Source organism: Amblyraja radiata, chromosome 3, assembly GCF_010909765.2.
Source record: "Amblyraja radiata isolate CabotCenter1 chromosome 3, sAmbRad1.1.pri, whole genome shotgun sequence".
Classification (NCBI taxonomy): Eukaryota; Metazoa; Chordata; class Chondrichthyes; order Rajiformes; family Rajidae; genus Amblyraja; species Amblyraja radiata.
In genome coordinates this window covers 4,068,504-4,088,247 of record NC_045958.1, presented here as the reverse complement: position 1 = coordinate 4,088,247, position 19,744 = coordinate 4,068,504, and positions in this window count along the sequence as shown.

The window sequence follows — 19,744 nt, the reverse complement described above, 5'->3', positions numbered from 1 at the left end:
TGTTTCTATGTTTCTATGAAGGTAATCTCACAGTTCTGTTGGGTAAGGAGTTCCAGATTTCAAATACAATAAAAATGAACATGAAGAAACAAAGAATTGCAGATGCTGGTTTACCAAGAAAAGACACACATTGCTGGAATAATGCAATGGGTCAGGCGAATATGGAGATGAAGGTCAAGCAATCTGGCAGTCAAGCAATGAAGATGATATATTTCTAAATCAGTATAGTGTTTGACTTCTAGGAGAACCTCTGGGTGGTCCAGTACACCTACTGCCTTTGTCCTTCTTAGTGGTGAAAATCATGTTTTGGGAAGAACCTGGGGTAACAGTGCATTTTGTGTATAACACATTTGATGCAACTAATGGTAGAAGGAATAAAGACTGAACGTGATTGTTGCAGTGCCATTCAAGGAGGTAGCTTTGTCTTGAATGGTGTTAACTATCTAGAGTTTCATTGAAACAGTATTTTTCTGGGTGAGCAAATTGAGGAGCATTTCATCATGCTTCTGGCATCCCCCGTGAAAGATGGAAAGGTTTTGGATTGTTAGAAGAATCACATCCTACAGAGTACTCAGGCTTTATTATCAACAGTTGTGACTTAGCACCATCAGACTGTCAGTGTAACACTGTTTTAATTCAGTACAAGCAGGTGTGAGGTGGGAGATCTGGTGGGAGAGTCTCCAGGCAGAATGTCCTAGAAAAATCTCCATGAAATCAAGATTAAAGATTCAAGATTTAAGATTCAAGAGAGTTTATGGTCATGTGTCCCTGATAGGACAATGAAATTCTTGCTTTGCTTCAGCACACAGAACATAGTAGGCCTTGACTACAAAACAGATCAGTGTGTCCATATACCATTATATACGTAAATACATGAATAAATAAACTGATAGTGCAAATAACAGATAATGGGCTATTAATGTTCAGAGTTTTGTCCGAGCCAAGTTTAATAGTAAGATTAAACGAGAACTTACCAGTTCGAAGTTTGATCATTATTTTATGAGGAGTACGTTGAGGGAATACGTGAAGAACCCGCCAGGACGCATGCGTGTCATTCTTCAAAGCAGCGGTGTGAAATCACAGATAACAGTAATGACTGAACATAGTAAGATTAGAGAAGAGGATACCAGTTGAACTTTATGATCAAGGGTGGGAGCGGAGGGCACTTAATCCCTCAACGTCACTCCTCATAAAATAATGATCAAACTTCGAACTGGTAAGTTCTCGTTTAATCTTACTATTTTACTTCGGAGTCACGTGAGTGACTATGTGAAGATTTCAAAGCTCTGTGATTTCATGCCGTGGAAACGAGTCCATGCATCACATCTGCCTTAATTGACTAAGGGAGGAATAGTGTTAACATGTTTAAACATGAATCCGACATTGAAATCCATGATAAAGTTATTTACAACAAATTATAGCCCCTATTTCATGGGGTGAAATCATATTACAGAACTTAAAATTGATTCTGCAAAAAGTTCCAGGTTTAACCACTGGTTTATGGTAGAATTGTTGGAACGTTTTTCCCTTGACCATCCTGCTGTACTCCAGGATTCGGTCCATCGGTACGTCCAACTCCATAGCTGCTGATGTAGCTGCAGCCCTGGTGGAATGAGATTTAAATATGTTAGTATCCACTCCAGCTGTTGTTAAAACCTGTTTCAGCCATCTGGAAAAGTTTGAACCAACACTTTGTTGTGGGGTTGCTTGTGGCTGATTAGTAGTGCCATCTCATTGCCTCTGATGTTTTTGGTGTTCTCTATATATAACAATAAATGTCTTATTATACAGAGACGATCATCTATAGGGTAAGCCCTAAATTCTATTTTGAGGCCTGATGGTCCCGGTCTGTTCTGTTTGACTAATTCGTGAATATGAAAAGGTATATTTCTTGTTGAAGAAGTAATATTGTCCAGCCTTAACTTATGTAAAGACTGTACCCTTTGTACTGTGACCAAAGCCATCAGCATGACTGTTTTATGTGTCAGTTTTTGCAGAGACAGAGCTGTTGCTGGAGACCAGTTCCTTAGCAACGTTGGGACAATACTCACATCCCATATTTGAGAGTACCTGGTTCTTGGGGGATTGATATTAAACATTTCCCTCATAAGTTTAGTTACCAGGGGGTGAGTCCCAACAGAATTACGCTCTGATCCTCGCCATAGATATGCTGAAAGGGCACTTCTGGCGCAGTTAATGGCACTGTAACTGAGCCCCTCATCATAATGGAGGCCTGCCAGGAATTCCAGAACAGACGTTATGTTCATCGAGCTGTAAGTGATGTTGTTTTTGTAACAATATATCTCCCATTTCCTGATGTATACCAGATATTGTTTTTTGGTGGACTGCCTGTGAGCCGCTGAGATAATGTTCAATGTTCGGTCCGTCAGTCCCAGTTCCAGTAGAGGTTTCTTTAAACTCTACAAATTAATAAGTTTGTCGTATTATGACATGGATGGCTATCCCCAGTTACGGGATGAACCAACAAATCTGGTCGTTTCAGGATGGTGATACATGGTTCTAAGACCATGTCGAGTATCACAGGGAACCATGGTTGATTAGGCCAATCGGGCACTACCAAAATACCAGACGCCGAGTCTTGTTGTATTTTGCGTAATACCCGACTGATGAGGCAGAAAGGAGGGAATGCATAGAAAAACAATTTCCCCCAATGCAGCGAAAAAGCATCTATCGCTGATGCCCCAGGGTCTGGTTCCCAAGTAACATAGTTTGGTAACTGGTGATTGAGTCTAGATGCAAATAGATCGATATCTGGTGTTCCATACCGTGCTACAATATCAGCAAATACTTTTATATCCAACATCCATTCGATGTTTTCATTGAATTTATGTGACCTGGTGTCTGCCACTGAATTTAGGTTACCTGGTAGGTAAGTAGCTGATATCCAAATATTTCTCTGGATACACCATTGCCAAATTGTATTAGCCGGATTGTCACATGATGTCGATTTGATTCCACCCATATGGTTAATATATGCCACCACGGTGGTATTGTCAATCTGTAGTCTAACATGCTGGTGATATATTCCAGAACAGTATGACTTTAGGCCATAGAACGCATCCAACATTTCAAGGTAGTTTATGCCAAGTGTCTGTAGTAATGATGCCTCCTGTGCATTCCATCTACCTCCACAGCTGGAGATGGAATTGGTAGCACCCCAACCAAGTGCACTGGCATCAGTTTGTAGCACCACTGAGGGGTTGCTGATAATGATAGGGCTGGAACAATGCCGAATGTTATCCCTCCACCATTTTAATTCCATAATTGCTTTTATTGGTAGCTTCATTGGTCTGTCGAAATGACCAGCATTAATTTTGAGTGCTTGTATTTTTGCCCTTTGGAAATTTTGATAATACAAAGGTCCAAATTGTGTGGCTGGAAAAGCAGCCACTTCTTTGCCAATCACCCTTGCTACCAATCTGATAGATGGTTCACTGATGTCAATGAGGTTGTTGCAGGCCTTAGTTAAGACTGTAGCCTTGTCCTTTGGTAAAGTCACCGACATGTGAACTGAGTCAATAGTGAACCCCAAATAATCCATTATGGTGGAAGGCTTTAGTTTAGATTTAACTGGATGGATGATAAACCCCAGTTTCTCAAACAATTGTTTGGTGGCTGATACAGCTAGTTTGGCTCATTCCAAAGTTTAGCCCACAATCAATATGTCATCTAGATAGGCCATGATCATATGTTTTTGTCTCCGAAGAAACGCTAGGGCTGGCTTCAAAATTTTTGTAAACAGCCTGGGGCTGATGTTAATCCATTTGGTAGAGCTCTGTACTTGTAAGGCTGCCCCATCCAGTTGAATTTTAAATAACGTCTGTGATCAGTCCGTATAGGCACTGAATAGTAAGCATCTTTTAGGTCGATGCTGGCCATGAAGTAGCCTGTGGAAATCAATTGTTTGGCAGTAACAAGGATTTCCATTTTGAAATGAATATACTGCACAAATGTATTCAATTTGGTCAAATCTATGATGATGCGACAACCACCATCTTTTTTCAATAACCCCCTTAGCGTGGAGTCTCACCAGTTCAGCATGTGCTTCCAATTTTTATTTTCGTGAAAGTACGAACGTTCGGTTCGGTACATGCTGAACTGGGGCTATTTTTGTGCACAAATTCAATGGTATATCCCTGGTTAATGCACTCCATGCCTCCCAAAAGAAGTGTAATCTCCACCGATATGTGTATTATCCACACGTCCTATAATTTGTAAGGGACCAGACTCACCTACCTCCATGGTTATCAGTGGAAAGTTTACTCCTTCCTGTGTAGTCTTCGAAGAGGTTGAGGCGCCGGTGTCTGGGTTTGGGTTTGGGGTTTGCGCATTTTCCACGAAAATGGGCCATGGCCTAAAAAAGACCGCTGTCCTGTATGTCCGGAATTTGAGCTTTCACCAGCTTCTGATTGTCTTGCTCTGCTGGTGGGTGCGTGAGGGTGCTGTTTTTGAGTGTAGGAGGTCCTCCCATCGAGCTCCTTCTTTCTCCTTCCTGCACCCCCTACACACTTATTGTTTGTTCAGCAAACCCCTCTTCAGGGTCAGCCCAGAATTGACCCCCAGTACTCCCCTCTGATGAGGGAGATGCACTGTGCAGCCCTACGTAAGGTGCTGCTGTGGGTGTTTTGTATAACCCATGGTGACTAGACTCCATCTCCCGGAGTCTGTCACATGGGAGCATCTGCTCCATAAGCCGCTCCATTTGGCCCCAGCAACGCTGGTCCCCGTGGCATTTCTTGCAGTCCGACTTGTCAGAGTCAACGGCTCTGTTCCGTATAGCCCGGCCGTGGTGTTGATCTGGCCGGTGCGGGTGCCAAGTCGGGCACAGCTGATCCCACTCACGGTGATCTGGTGCCGTCAGCCGCTGCTAGCTGCCCGCAACTCCGTGGTTCTTTCCAGCCAGTGCAGCCCTTGTGGACTCTTGTCCATATTTTCCCCCTGTATGAACCAGACACGGGAAACAAAACACGACCGCAGTAATTCCCTTACCTGTCGGTCTTGTTTTTTTTAAAACCTTGCTGCTGCAGGGGAATGCTCCCCCCCCCGCTGGCCGTTTCGACTTGTCAGCGGCTCTGTTCTGTATAGGCCTCCTGCCCGGCCGTGGTGTTGATCTGGCCGGTGCGGGTGCCAAGTCGGGCACAGCTGATCCCACTCACGGGGATGCTGGTGCCTTCAGCTGCTGCTGGCTGCCCGCAACTCCGCGGTCCTCCCCAGCCAGCTTTAGACGCAGCCCTTGTGGACTCTATTTTTGTCCAGTTTCCCCCTGTAAAAAACAGCGTGGAAACAAAAAACGACCGCAGAGTAATTCACTTACCTGCGGTCTCGGTTTCAAATTTACCGCTGCGGGGGAACGTCGTTCCACCCGGTCTGTCATTTCGCAATGCGTGAAGCGATATGCCACGCATGCGTCCTGGCGGGTTCTTCACGTAGTCACTCACGTGACTCCGAAGTAAAATAGCCTGGTGGCTGTGGGGAAGTAGCTATTCCTGGACCTGGTTGTTACAGTCTTCAGGCTCCTGTACCTTCTACCTGAAGGTAGCAGGGAGATGAGTGTGTGGCCAGGATGGTGTGGGTCCTTGATGATACTGCCAGCCTTTTTGAGGCAGCGACTGCGATAGATCCCCTCGATGGAAGGAAGGTCAGAGCCGATGATGGACTGGGCAGTGTTTACTGCTTTTTGTAGTCTTTTCCTCTCCAGGGCGCTCAAGTTGCCGAACCAAGACACGATGCAACTGATGAAATCCATGAACATTGAGGTTTTTATTCTCTTTAAACACAAAGAATACAGCAGTTGATTAAATATAGTTTCAATAGCTAGAATTTTTAGGTGAAGATAAATGGCTCTATAGAATCTCAGATTTAAAATGGGTGCACATTTTACTGACAAGCCAAACGCTGAATTGGTTTTTTGGAATCGAGCCACCCAGACAACTAAAAGAGCTTTCTTTTATAATCCCCCATATTAGAAGATTGAGGGGGATCTTATAGAAACTTACAAAATTCTTAAGGGGTTGGACAGGCTAGATGCAGGAAGATTGTTCCTGATGTTGGGGAAGTCCAGAACAAGGGGTCACAGTTTAAGGATAAGGGGGAAATCTTTTAGGACCGAGATGAGAAAAAACATTTTTTACACAGAGAGTGGTGAATCTCTGGAATTCTCTGCCGCAGAAGGTAGTTGAGGCCAGTTCATTGGCTATATTTAAGAGGGAGTTAGATGTGGCCCTTGTGGCTAAAGGGATCAGGGGGTATGGAGAGAAGGCAGGTACAGGATACTGAGTTGGATGATCAGCCATGATCATATTGAATGGCGGTGCAGGCTCGAAGGGCCGAATGGCCTACTCCTGCACCTATTTTCTATGTTTCTATGTTTCTATAAAGAGGTGAGAGGAAGGGGTCAGGGCCACGTGGGTGACAGGAAGAACCAGGTGAGAAGAGGCACAGTGGGCAGATGGAACAAGGTGGGAGAGAGGGAATGATAGACATGGGAGAGTGGCTGGTGGGTGATGGGAGCAAAGGAGAAAGACAAAGGGGGCAAATAGAGCTAGGTGGGGGGAGGGAAAGGTGGAGGGAGAGAAAGAGATGTGGCCCTTGTGGCTAAAGGGATCAGGGGGTATGGAGAGAAGGCAGGTACAGGATACTGAGTTGGATGATCAGCCATGATCATATTGAATGGTGGTGCAGGCTCGAAGGGCCGAATGGCCTACTCCTGCACCTATGTTCTATGTTTCTATGTTTCTAGGTTAAGCTGCAGCTCTCTGGTTATGCAAACACCTCAAATATTTCTTGATGGAGATGACAATGATCATGTGTTCAGGCACAAAATGGCTATTTTGGTGTCATATAACATATAACCATATATATGTTACCCAATTGCATCCTGGAGTCCTGTGTAGTCTGAATAACTTTGCGGGCGGCCACGGAGGCACAGCAGTAGATTTGCCGCCTTGTAGCACTTGCAGCGCCAGAGACCCGTGTTCGATCCCAACTACGGGTGCTGTCTGTACGGAATTTATATGTTCACCCCGTGACCTGCGTGGGTTATCTCCGAGAACTTCGGTTTCCTCCCACACTCCAAAGACGTGCAGGTACGTAGGTTAATTGGCTTGGTAAATGTAAAAATTGTCCCTGGTGGGTGTAGGATAGTGTTAGTGTACGGGGATCGCTGGTCGGCGCGGACCTGGTGGGCTGAAGGGTCTGTTTCCATGCTGTATCTCTCAACTGAAAACTAAACATACCCATTTATCTGTCAAGTTCTTCTGAGTGCGTCACAACGTGCAATGCTCAGAATGTTCACCGCCTAAAGGCTGTTTTCAGTCCTCTCACAGTAACGAAGGATGACATATTATTATCTTTATACAGGTGTCGGTAAAGAGATTGTCTTGTCAGTTTCCAATGCATACACATTAAGTGGGTTCCCCACTGCACAAGCAGTATATGTTTACATGCTGACTTGTAATTTCAAGACTGATTACTGCTTATGACAATTGAAGAATGTTTGAGGAATGCTTCTTGTTTCAATTAATGGCTACTACCTCATAACTCCTGATAATGTCTGCATCAACCCCAACACACTTTATTTATGTAACTGCTTCGAGTTTTTTTGGTCAACGTGACTTCAGGACTTCAGTACATAATTTAATAATGCTAATGCCGTTGAACATCATCTGTAGTCTCTTGTGTCTCCGATGCCTTTCATTATTTTGTTAATGAAGGAAAGTACATTGATTGAACAGTAATTAGCCAGATTGAATTTGTCTCATTTCATAAGTTCATAAGTTATAGGAGCAGAATTAGGCTATTAGGCCCATCAAGTCTACTCCACCATTCATTCATGGCTGAGTTATCTCTCCCTCTCAACCTTATTATCCTGCCTTCTCCCCATAACTCCTGATACTAGTACCAATCAAGAATCTGTCAATCTCCATTTTAGAAATATCCATTGACTTGGCCTCCACAGCTGTCTGTGGCAATGAATTCCACAGATTCACCACCCTCTGACTAAAGAAATTCCTTTTCATCTCCATTCTGAAGATGGTGAGTAGGACACACCTAGGCAGTTTTCCATACTGTCATGTTGTAACTGCACTGGGAAACCAATCGTGTGGTAGTTGTGAGATCGATTTTTCAAGGTTGACTGGGCTGGTTGCAGTTTTACAGTTTTATTGTGAACAGTTTTGAGACACATATCTGAGGAGGGATTCCCTGTGTTAGAGAGTGTCTAGAGGAGATCTCAGGGATGTTTGGGTTATCATTTGATGAGCATTTGATGACACTGGGCCTGTACCATTAGAGCTTGAACTTGAAGCTTTCAATCATCTCTACCAGCACCATCAAGGCATACCAGGGTGTGTGCTCTACTTTGCTCCCTGAAGTTAATCACAAGTCCAGTACTGCTTATGGTCTGCTCATGAATAAAAATCGAGTGTTTACAATACAATACAATACAGTTTTATTCGTCACATTGCACATAAAGTGCAAGTGAAATGAATTTGTCAGCAGTGGTACAATGATAAAGAACGCACAATACACAATAAAAATCTAATCCTAACAGATAAACCAAACCAATTCTTAACGAGTTGGTCTCCATTTAACGACTTCTTGGAAGCATATGGTGCAACAAAATTGTAAAAACCAATTGTTTCAGGACTGGGTGAAGGATGGTCAAGAATATAAATACTATCTCCCATCTCCTACTTTCTACTCTTTCTCTCTCCTTTTTTTCCCCTCACATTCTCTCTTTCTTCCCTTTTCTTTTTCACACACCATACATCACACGTTTTTCTATTTTTATCATCTATTCTCTCTTTCTCTCGTTTATTATTATTTTTTAAATGAAGCTGTACATAAAATGTAACATGCCAATATATATTTGACACAGTGGTGCCCAATTACTGTACTTACTTCTAATAAATATGTTTTTTAAAATTGTTTTTAACACAAACATCCACCACAGCATTCATCACCGTGGTGGAAGGCACAAAATTTGGCCAGTCGTCCTCCATTTCCCCCGTGGTCGGGACCTCAACCCTCCGCAGCCATCGCTGCGAGCGTCCAGATGGTAAAAGGACACGGTAAAAGTCCAGGTAAGTCTAGAATCGGCTCTTCCCCACCGGAGACCGCGGCTTCAGGCTGGTGTAGGCCGCAGGCCGGCGGTCGTAGATTTAAAGTTTGCGCCGCAGCCGGAAGCGCCGCAGACCGTAGGGTCGGCGGTCAAAACTCCCCTCCAGGGATCCCCCGCGAGGGACCCCGCTCCTGATGGTAAGTCGCCACGGCGCCCGCGGTAGAAGTTGGCCGCGGGCTGGCCGTGGTGGCTTCTTCTTCTCCCGGGTCCCTAACGTGAGATTCCGGGCTGCAGACGCCGCGCCAGCTGGAGCTCTGCAGACCGCGGCTTCAGGCTGCCGGCTGCCGTGGGCCAGCGAAACGGAGCGCTCCCCATTTATTGCAATCACTGTGTCAACCAATGAACTGGAAATAGAGTGGGCTACAGCAAACAATTTATAGTATAGCAAACAAAGTTGATTAATCTTTTTAAAGAACAAAGGGAACTGAAACACAATTACATGGACATTGCATGAACAACATCAATGTCAGTCATAAGCCAATGTGATTGGCAGGCTTTATTGATGGGAGAAACAAGGAACTGCAGGTGCTGGTTTACAGAAAAACAACATAACGTGCTGGAGTAACTCAGCAGGTCAGGCAGCATCTGTGGAGAACATAGATAGTTGATGTTTGGGTTCATGACAATCATTCTAAACAAGTGTCCCAACCCAAATCGTCACCTATCCATGTTCTCCGGAGATGCTGCCTGACCCGTTGAGTTACTCCAGCACTTTGATAGGAGCATTGGACAATCATTTCCACTTTGGCTTGTTGTGCCTTTGTCACCAAGTAAAGCATTAACATATATCTAAGGAAATTTAAAAGATAAAAATATAATCCAAAGGCTTTCAACTCATACTTGACATTTTCCTTCTGCCAGATCAATTTTCAGGGGCTCTTTGAAGGGTAGCAATTGAGAATGATTAGTGGAAGTTCACACTGATTAACACTGCTGGTGTGGCTACATTTAAGAGGAGCACTAATTCCTGGCGCATTGTTTTTAAAAATGTTACAAAAGATTGCACAATCTTAAGATGCACTCATGGAATTTGCATTTGCAATGTCAGTCTTTTTCTGCTATGCGAGATATCAAAGAAGTTGCACCGAGAAGAAATCAGTGCAAATGTGCAGAAGGTCTTCATCAAGACTGTTTAATGCATAATGTATATTTATGTAAAGTTTTGACCAGCTGATATAAGGCTTTTACTTATAATTTTTCAAAGTATTTAAAACTGTAACTCAGAAATCTTGGGTAACTATAGGTGGAATAAAAGCAGAGGTTAGTTTATTTTAGTTTTTATTATTGTCACATGTACTGAGGTACAGTGAAAAGCTTTTTTATTGTGTGCTATCCAGTCAAAGAAAAGACTATTCATGACTGCAACCAAGCTGTGTAGAGATACAGAATAATTGGTATAACATTTAGTGCAAGATAAAATCCAGTAAAGTCTGATTAAAGATAGTTCAAAGATCTCCAATGAGGTAGATGGGAGAACCTGCGCTATGAAACCTAAAGACACTCCTTAAAACAAATTTATTTGAGGAGCAAGGGCACTCTACCATTCTTCATAATAATACTGGAGGAACTCAGCATGTCCCAATAGCTAAACTCTACCATGCATGTGTCCGATACAGACCCATGCAGGCAGACACGCTCTCACACGTTCTTATGGGTGGTTTCGCACATACTCACACACACTTGTATATGCTCGCTCAATTGCACACATGTGTCCTCCCATCTCTTTCACATGCTTGCTTTTTTTTTTGTTTTAATGTTTTTTATTAGAAGTAAGTACAATAATGTAGTACATAAGTATCTAATACATAGTGAGATATTACAGTTCATGTACAACTTCTTTTTTCAAATTTAGCAGAATAGAACATTAATGGTCAAGATAGAGGAGAAAAGAATATCCTAATCCGTAGTGTTGGTTCGTGAGATAGTACTTTCACATGCTTTCTGACAGGCATACACACACATTCTCTCTTGCACACACACAGACATATATACATTCTCATTTTTGCACACATATTTTCACACACACACTCACTTGCTTACCCATCATGCACACCCTCACACAATCACAACCCATTTTCACACACACACACTTTCCAATACATACTTTCATTCTTTCACATGCACATTCTCCCAGCTGCTCTCTCACAAGCACACATACAGCTTTGTACATATATGAATTATTCCCCATACACTCACATGCATACTCAGTCTCTCACACATACATTTTCTCACTCACTCACTCATTCACTCACTCACTCACTCATTCACTCACTCACTCACTCACTCATTCTCTCTCTCAGACACATTGTCCCATATTCATTCCCCTCTCTCTCATTCTCTCTCCCTCTCCCCGTCCTCCCTCTCCCCTCCTCTTTCTCCCCCTCCACCCTCCCTCCCTCTCCCTCCCATCCTCATCCCTCCCTCCCTCTCTCCCTCTCGCTCCTTCTCTCTCCCTCTTTCTCTCCCTCTCTCCCTCTCTCTCTCCCTCCCTCTCCCTTTTCCTCCACCTCCCTCTCCCTGGCACGAACATGCACACAATCGCATGGAAAACCCCTGTAATTCCTCTCATCCTGCCTCCATTCCGGGCTTGAGTCCTTGACTAAGCTCAGAGCAGAAAAGCTATGAGCGAGTCTTCAGACTAACTATTGTATGTCAAAAGCAACTTTATAACCATAATAATAGCTTTGTACTAAGGGAAAAGGTCATTACTCTGAGATGAATTGACTCAGGAAGAATGTCAGCCACCATCTTCTCCAGGGTAACAAAAATGAGTAACAAATGTCATCTTTGCAGTGAAGCTCACAGCCCTGAAAATGAACAAAGAAGCAATAAAATGTTATTATTTTCTCATTGTAGGAGTGTGAAAAATATACATTTTCTAGATGCGCTGGGACACATCCTCAGTGATGTTACCTGGGGTCATCTGGTGTTTCGGGTCTCATAACATCAGACACCCTCATCCTGGCGACCCAGCCGGGGTTGATCAGGCCCCGACTTGTGTCCTAGCAGCAACCGCCCACGGATCAGCCATCTTAGTAACCACTCTGCAGGGGTTGGGAGACTCTAGTGCGTGGAGGGACTGGGCTCTGTGGGGTGAGACTTCGCCGGGCTCCTCCTGCGTCTATATTTTCCTCCCCAAAACAATTTGCTTTCTCCTTCACAAAATAGCCTGACTTCTCTTCATTTTGCCCATTTTTATTTCATTATCTCAGGGCCTGATATATTTCATGTCTTTGCATTTAACCTCTCTATTTCAATTCTCTTCAATAGAAAGATTTAGTCTATTATTATTGCGTGCACTGAGGTACAGTGAAAATCTTCTTGTTGCCTGCTATCCAGTCAGCAAAAAGACTATACATGTTTACAATCAAGCCATCCACAGTGTACACATACATGATAAAGGGCGTAACGTTTAGTGCAAGATAAAGTTTATTGAGGTTTGATTAAAGATAGTCTGAGGGTCTCCAGTGAGGTAGATGGGAGATCTGGCTGCTAATGGCTATGTTGAATATCTGAAATAAATGGTATAGAAAATACAGGGAGTGTCCAGCAGGCCAGATGGGATCATAAGGTCATAAGTGATAAGTGCAGAATGAGGCCATTCGACCCACAAGTCTACTCTGCCAAACAATCATGGCTGATCTATCTCCCCCTCTTAACCCCTTTCTCCTGCCTTCTCCGTACAATCCCTGGCACCTGTATCAGTGAAGAGAGAAACAGAGTTGTTGTGTATGAAGGAACTGCAGATGCTGGTTTAAATCGAAGATAGACAAAAAATGCTGGAGCAACTCAGCGGGACAGGCAGTATCTCTGGAGAGAAGCAGGCAAAATGTGTATCAAGGAACTGCAAATGTTGGATTATATCGAAGATAGACACAAAATGCTGGAGTAACTGGCAGCATCTCTGGAGAGAATGTATGAAGGAACTGCAGATGCTGGTTTAAATCAAAGATAGATGTATGAAGAAAGATCACGACCCAAAACGTTACCCATATGCTCCATAGATGCTGCTTGTCCTGCTGAGTTACTCCAGCTTTCGTGCTTACAACAGAGTTGATGTCGCTGGTCCCTTCCACAAAAAATGGCTTAAGAAGTGGGAATGTATTTGTTTTAAGAATCCTTGTTGAGGGAAGAGTTGGATGATCAGCCATGATCATATTGAATGGCGGTGCAGGCTCGAAGGGCCGAATGGCCTACTCCTGCACCTATTTTCTATGTTTCTAAGAGGAGGATATAACTGGTGAGAGAATTAGAATAGAGGGGATAAAGGTGCGTGGCGAAAGAGATGAGAATGAGGGGGAAAAAAGGAAACAAAAGATACAATCTGGAGGAGGTGTCGTTGGAAGAGCCTAAACTGTGAGCAGAAATTATTCATGGAAAGTGTGATGAAACATGGACATCCAACATAGAAACACTGAGTGCTGATTTTCTGAAATTATTATCAATGTCAAAATTGAAAGACTGCAATGTGACTATAGGCTGTGTTGCTGTTCCTCAGGGTTTCATTGAGTAACATTGGAACAGTGTTGGAGGCTAAAGATAAAAGCTGAAAGTCTGTTCATGTCAGAGGGATGGAGCAGTAATGTGACAGCAACTGGAAATTTGGAATTATGCTTGCAGGGGTGAGGGGGTGACACAGTGGTGCAGCAGTAGAGTTGCTGCCGTACAGAGACCTGTGTTCTATTCTGACTATGGGTGTCGTCTATATGGAGTTTGCATGTTCTTTCTGTGACTGCATGGGTTTTATCTGGATACTCTGGTTTACTCCCACCACAGTCCAAAGACGTGCAGGTTGTTAGGTTAATTGGCTTCTGTAAATTGTCCCTAGTATGTAGGATCGCACTAGTTGGTGATCGTTGGTTGGCATGCTCAGTGGGACAAAGGGCCTGTTTCCACACTCTGTCTCTAAAACTAAAACCAAACACATTCATCCTTTGCTCTTCCCAATGCCTATGTAAGAACTCTATCAGTGCTGTGACACCGCACAATTGCTTTTCTTTTTTTTTGAACTGAGCTCATTTGTCAACTCTGTATCGTTTTTGTAAAAAAATGCATTTAAAATATATTCATCATTTATTTTCCTGCATTGCTATTTGCAGGGAGGTTTTCAGTCAATAAAAGCACTTCAGCCAAAGGATTGATGTGTTGTTGACTTTGACTGATATTTGATTGATATTTCTTTTACATCATCTTGAAAACCTAAACCACTTAGCAACCCAGGCACATAACTCAGCTAAAGATGCGGTGATAACTAACTCGTGCTTCCTTACATGTTTCACCACCTGGAGAGGAAATTGCAGGAGCCCTGGTTGAAATTTATGAGTCCTTCTTAAATACAGGAGAGGTCGCAGAGGATTGGAGGGTGACAAATATTGTGCCTGTTTTCAGGAAGGGCTGCAGGGAAAATGCTGGGAACTATAGGCTGGTGAGCTTAACATCTGTAGCTGGTAAATTACTGGAGAGTATTCTGAGGGATAGGATGTACAGGCATTTGGATGGGCAAGGGCTGATTAGGGATAGTCAGCATGGTTTTGTATGTGGGAGGTCGTGTCTCACAAATCTGATTGATTTTTTTAAAGACGTGACCAAAAAGGTTGATGAGGGCAGAGCTGTAGATGTTGTGTACATGGATTTTAGTAATGCGTTTAACAAGGTGCCACATGGTAGGCTGCTCTGGAAGGTTAGATCTCATGGGATCCAAAGAGAGATAGCTGAATTAATAGCAAATTGGCTCCATGGAAGGAAGCAGAGGGCGATGGTGGAAGGTTGCTTCTCAGAGTGGAGGCCTGTGACTAGTGGTATGCCATAGGGTTTGGTGCTGGGCCCGTTACTGTTTGTCATCTACATCAACGATTTGGATGAGAACATACAGGGCAAGATTAGCAAGCTTGGGGTCAAGGAAAGAGAGTTCACATCATGGCCCTGTTTCCACCAATCTTTCCACCACTACGCACAGGAAGAACAAGAAGCGCAAGTTGCCATTGTATGCAGATGCAGAGAACTGTGTTCATCTCTGGCTGAACAAGTGATGCGGACTCGATAGGAAGAAGCACGTGATTCACTTGCAATGAGAATATAAAACAGAAGAAATAGAAGCAGGCGCATCTGGCTCTTTGAGCCTGATCCGCCATTAGTTTAGTTTAGTTTAGAGATACAACGCGGGAACAGATCCTTCCAGTCCGCGCCAACCAGCGATCCCCACACATTAACACCACCCTACACACACTCAGGACAATTTTACATTTATACCAAGCCAATTAACCTACAAACCTGTACGTCTTTGGAGTGTGGGAGGAAATCGAAGATCGCGGAGAAAGGAGTCACTAAAGGGGAGAACGTACACACTCCGTACAGACAGCACTCATAGCCAAGATTAAACCTGGGTCTCTGGCGCTGAATTAGCCCTATCCCACGGTAAGAGTTCATTCCAAGAGTTCTCACAAGTTTGCCTTGATTCGAACTGGGGGATTTACGGTAATGGCCGCTCGTCGGTACTCGGGGCTCTCGTGGACATTTTTCATCATGTTGAAAAATCTTCACGAGCCTTCCCGTGCTTACCTGCCGTTAGCGAATCTTCCCGAGTACCTGCCGTTAGCGTTACGAGCCGCTAAGAGACGTCCCCGAGCTCCGACGTACCCGCTACGTTCATTCTCCGTGCTTACCACGAGTTTGACGTTTTTTAAACTCGGGAGATCTCTTGGAATGAACTCGTACCGTGGGACAGGGCTTTAAGGCAGTAGTTCTACTGCTACTGCACAGTGCTGCCGTTCACCTAAAGAATCGCTCCTAGTGGCGGCGCGGCTCTGGCTGCAGCGGCTCACCGGCAGTCCTGTTTGTTTTGTGTTTTTTGGTTTGTTTATTTTCGTTTCGGTTAGTCTAGTTTTGGTTTTAGTTTCTGTTTGGGGGGGGGGGGGTTGAAACGGGGCTTGCTGTCTCTCCCTGCGGGGGAATGCGACTTTTATGTCGTATTCCCCTTCTCTGCCTCCGTCTGCGCTGAGGCCTAATGGCGGAGCTGGCGACCTCGAGGCTCAGGAGGCAGAGCCCGCCAGGACTCACACTGAGCTCGCTCCCGTGAGGACTGCCCGGCTCGGGGCTGGAACAGGACTTCCGTGAGGGGCTGTGACGCTACCGTGAGGACGGCCGGCCCGAGGAAGGAACGGTGCTCCCGTCGGAGTGGCCGAGCTCGGGGAGGTACGGCGTTCCCAGCCCGAGGGAGAAGCGGCGCCCAGTCGGGGCGGCCCAGCCCGAGGGAGGAGCGGTGCCCGGTCGGGGCGGCCCAGCCCGAGGGAGGAGCGGCGCCCAGTCGGGGCGGCCCAGCCCGAGGGAGGAGCGGTGCCCGGTCGGGGCGGCCCAGCCCGAGGGAGGAGCGGTGCCCGGTCGGGGCGGCCCAGCCCGAGGGAGGAGCGGCGCCCGGTCGGGGCGGCCCAGCCCGAGGGAGGAGCGGCGCCCAGTCGGGGCGGCCCAGCCCGAGGCTGAGACAGTAACAGCACTCACGTGAGGGCGATCCGGCTCGGGGCTGGAACGGTGCTCCGGTGGCTTGCACGGTGTTCTGGCGGCGGTGGCCTGAGTCCGGGGTTCGGGCGCGGGCCAGCGGCTGCGTCAGCAGGTCTGGTGAGCGGCAGCTTCGACCACCCCGGGCCTCGGTGTTTGAGCCGCGGGACAGTTGTAACATCGCCCGGGGGGTATCGCCTCAGCGCAGAGGGAGAAGAGGAGGGAAGAGACTGGAGACCTAAGACTTTTGCCTCCATCACAGTGAGGAGATGTTGGGTGGACTCACTGTGGTGGATGTTAATATGTGTTTATATTATTGTTGTTTTTTATTGTATTGTATGTATGACTGCTTCAATTTCGTTCAGACTTCGGTCTGAATGACAATAAAGGCTATCTAATCTAATCTAATCTAATCTAATCTAATCTTCTTCCTCGGCCATTTTCCAATACTATCAGCAGATCTCTTAATTAAGTTCAACGCTGTTCTGAATGAATCAATTGACTGAGGCCCCACAGACCTCCACCCCCCCCCCCCCCCCCCCCCCCCCTAGCCCCACCCATCAAGTACTGCCCCGTGCTCCCAGGTTCCTGAGTCAGGGGAGACATTCTCCCTGTATCCAGCCATTTAAGAATTTTGTAGGTTTTGATGAGATCTCCTCTAATTTTTCTGAACATTGGAGAATGCATTCGCTGTCTACGCAATCTAATCTCTTCTGATACACCCACCAGCTTTGACACCAGTCTGTGGAATATTCGCTGCACTTCCTTTATGGCCAATTTATCTATTTTAGTTAAGGGGATCAAAACTTCATAGAAATGCCTGGCTGAATCCGCACCATTGGTCAAATCACTGCTAGAAAGTATCTTTCTCCTATACTCCTGTACTCAAATTCTCCCATGATAAAGGCCAACATTTGCAGGGAGGTTTTCAGTCAATAAAGGCACTTCAGCACATGGCACATTAGGTTTCAGTAACTTGCAAATACCTTTGAACAGGAACATTACCCGATTTTTCACCATTTTACTATTTTTCGCTCTCCTGCTCTGTTTTTTGTATTGCGAAGTTGATGACGCATAGATGTATGGATACATAGACAATAGTTGCAGGCGTAGGCCATTCGGCCCTTCATGCCAGCACCACCATTCAATGTGATCATGACTGATCATCCCCAATCAGTACCACGTTCCTGCCTTCTCCCCATATCCCTTGATTCCGCTAGCCCTATCTGAATCTCTTTTGAATGGATCAAGTGAATTGTCCTCCACTGCCTTCTGTGGCAGAGAATTCCACAATTTCAACACTCTGGGTGGAAATTTGTTTCCTCATCTCCGTTCTAAATAGACAATAGACAACAGGTGAGGGAGTAGGCCATTCGGCCCTTTGAGCCAGCACCGCCATTCAATGTGATCATGGCTGATCATCTTAATGGCCTATCTCTAATTCTTAAACTGTGGCCCCTTGTTCTGGACTCCCCCAACATCGGGAACATGTTTCCTGCATCTAGCCTGTCCAATCCCTTAATAATTGTATATGTTTCTATGTTCCCCTCTTATCCTTCTAAATTCCAGTGAATACAAGCCCAGTTGCTCCATTCTTTCATCATATGACAGTCCCACCATCCCGTGAATTAAGCTGGTGAACCTACGCTGTTCTCCCTCGATAGATAGAATGTCCTTTCCCAAATTAGGACTTCACATGTTTCCACGTTATATTCAATCTGCCATATTCGCATTCAGTCACTCAGCTTCTCATATCCCCTGAAGCATCTTTACATCTTCCTCCATTTGCGCAATCCCACCAAAATTGTCATCAAATTTGGAAATGGGATATTTGATCCTCCCCCCAGCTGAGTCATTGATATAAATCGTGAACGACTGGAACCCAAGGATGATCCCTGTGGTATCTCACTCATCAGCAACTGTCAAACAGAGAATAATCTATTTATTCCCACTTTGTTTTCTGATAAACAGTTTCCAACAATGTTAGTGCATTATATGTACTGTAACATTGGTCATTAATCTCTGGTATGGGACTTTATTGAAAGCCTTCAAGAAATCCAAATATACCATGTCCATTATCGATGTATGCCCCATCCCTTATGAATTTTACGAGGGTGTTGCCAGGACTCGAGGTTTAGAAGGATGTTTCCAGGACTCAAGGGCCTGAATTTGAGGAAGAGGTTGAGCAGATTATGACATTATTCCTTAGAGAGCAGAAGGACGAGGGGTCTTAAGCCCCTGTCCCACTTTCACAACCTAATTTGCCACCTCTGCCAAGTTTGCCCTTGACTCATACTCGCAGCATGGTCGCCTCGAGGTTGTAGGAGGTCTTCGTAACTCTTCCTCCTGCTTGTGAGTTGTCAAGTAGGTCGCGGCGTTTTTTCCCGTCTGATAAAAAAATGTCCACGAGTAAAAATAAGGTCGGCATGGAAAAAATTGACACTTTTTACTCGTATGTAGGTCGTAGATAGTCGTAGATAGTCGTAGATAGTCGTAGGCAGTCGTAGGTCGTCATAGGTCGGTAACTGGCCCGAGAAAAAAATGTAAACATGACATAATTTTATCATGTGATCATTTTCCACTCGTAGCGCAGTTGTAGTTGGTCCTAGGTGTGGAAGACTGAGGTCAAGGGGGGTCGTAGGAGGTCGTAGACATAGTCGTAAGAGGTTGTAGGAGGTCGTGGACATAGTCGTAAGAGGTTGTAGGAAGTCTTTTACTTTGGCGAGTCAACACGACCTTGACATTTTTTTCAACTGTCTAGGGTCTTCTAAACTCGTGGATTCGGTCGTCCAAGTGGGGCAGGGCCTTAATTCTTCTTCTTGCATTTGAGGAAGCAGAACCTGATGAGGGGTGATCTTATAGAGGTGTACGAGATCAGGAGAGGAATAGATAAGATAAATGTACAGAGATCTTTACCCAGAGCAAGGAAATCAAGAACCTGAGAGCATAGTTTTATGGTGAAGGAGATAGATTTAATAGGAACCCGAGGGGCAACTGTTTTGCACAAAGTTTGGTTGGTATATAACATCATATTTGAGGGGTAACATTTTCACACAAAATGTGGCACAGGTATGTGTAATAGCCCTGTCCCACGGTACGAGTTCATTCCAA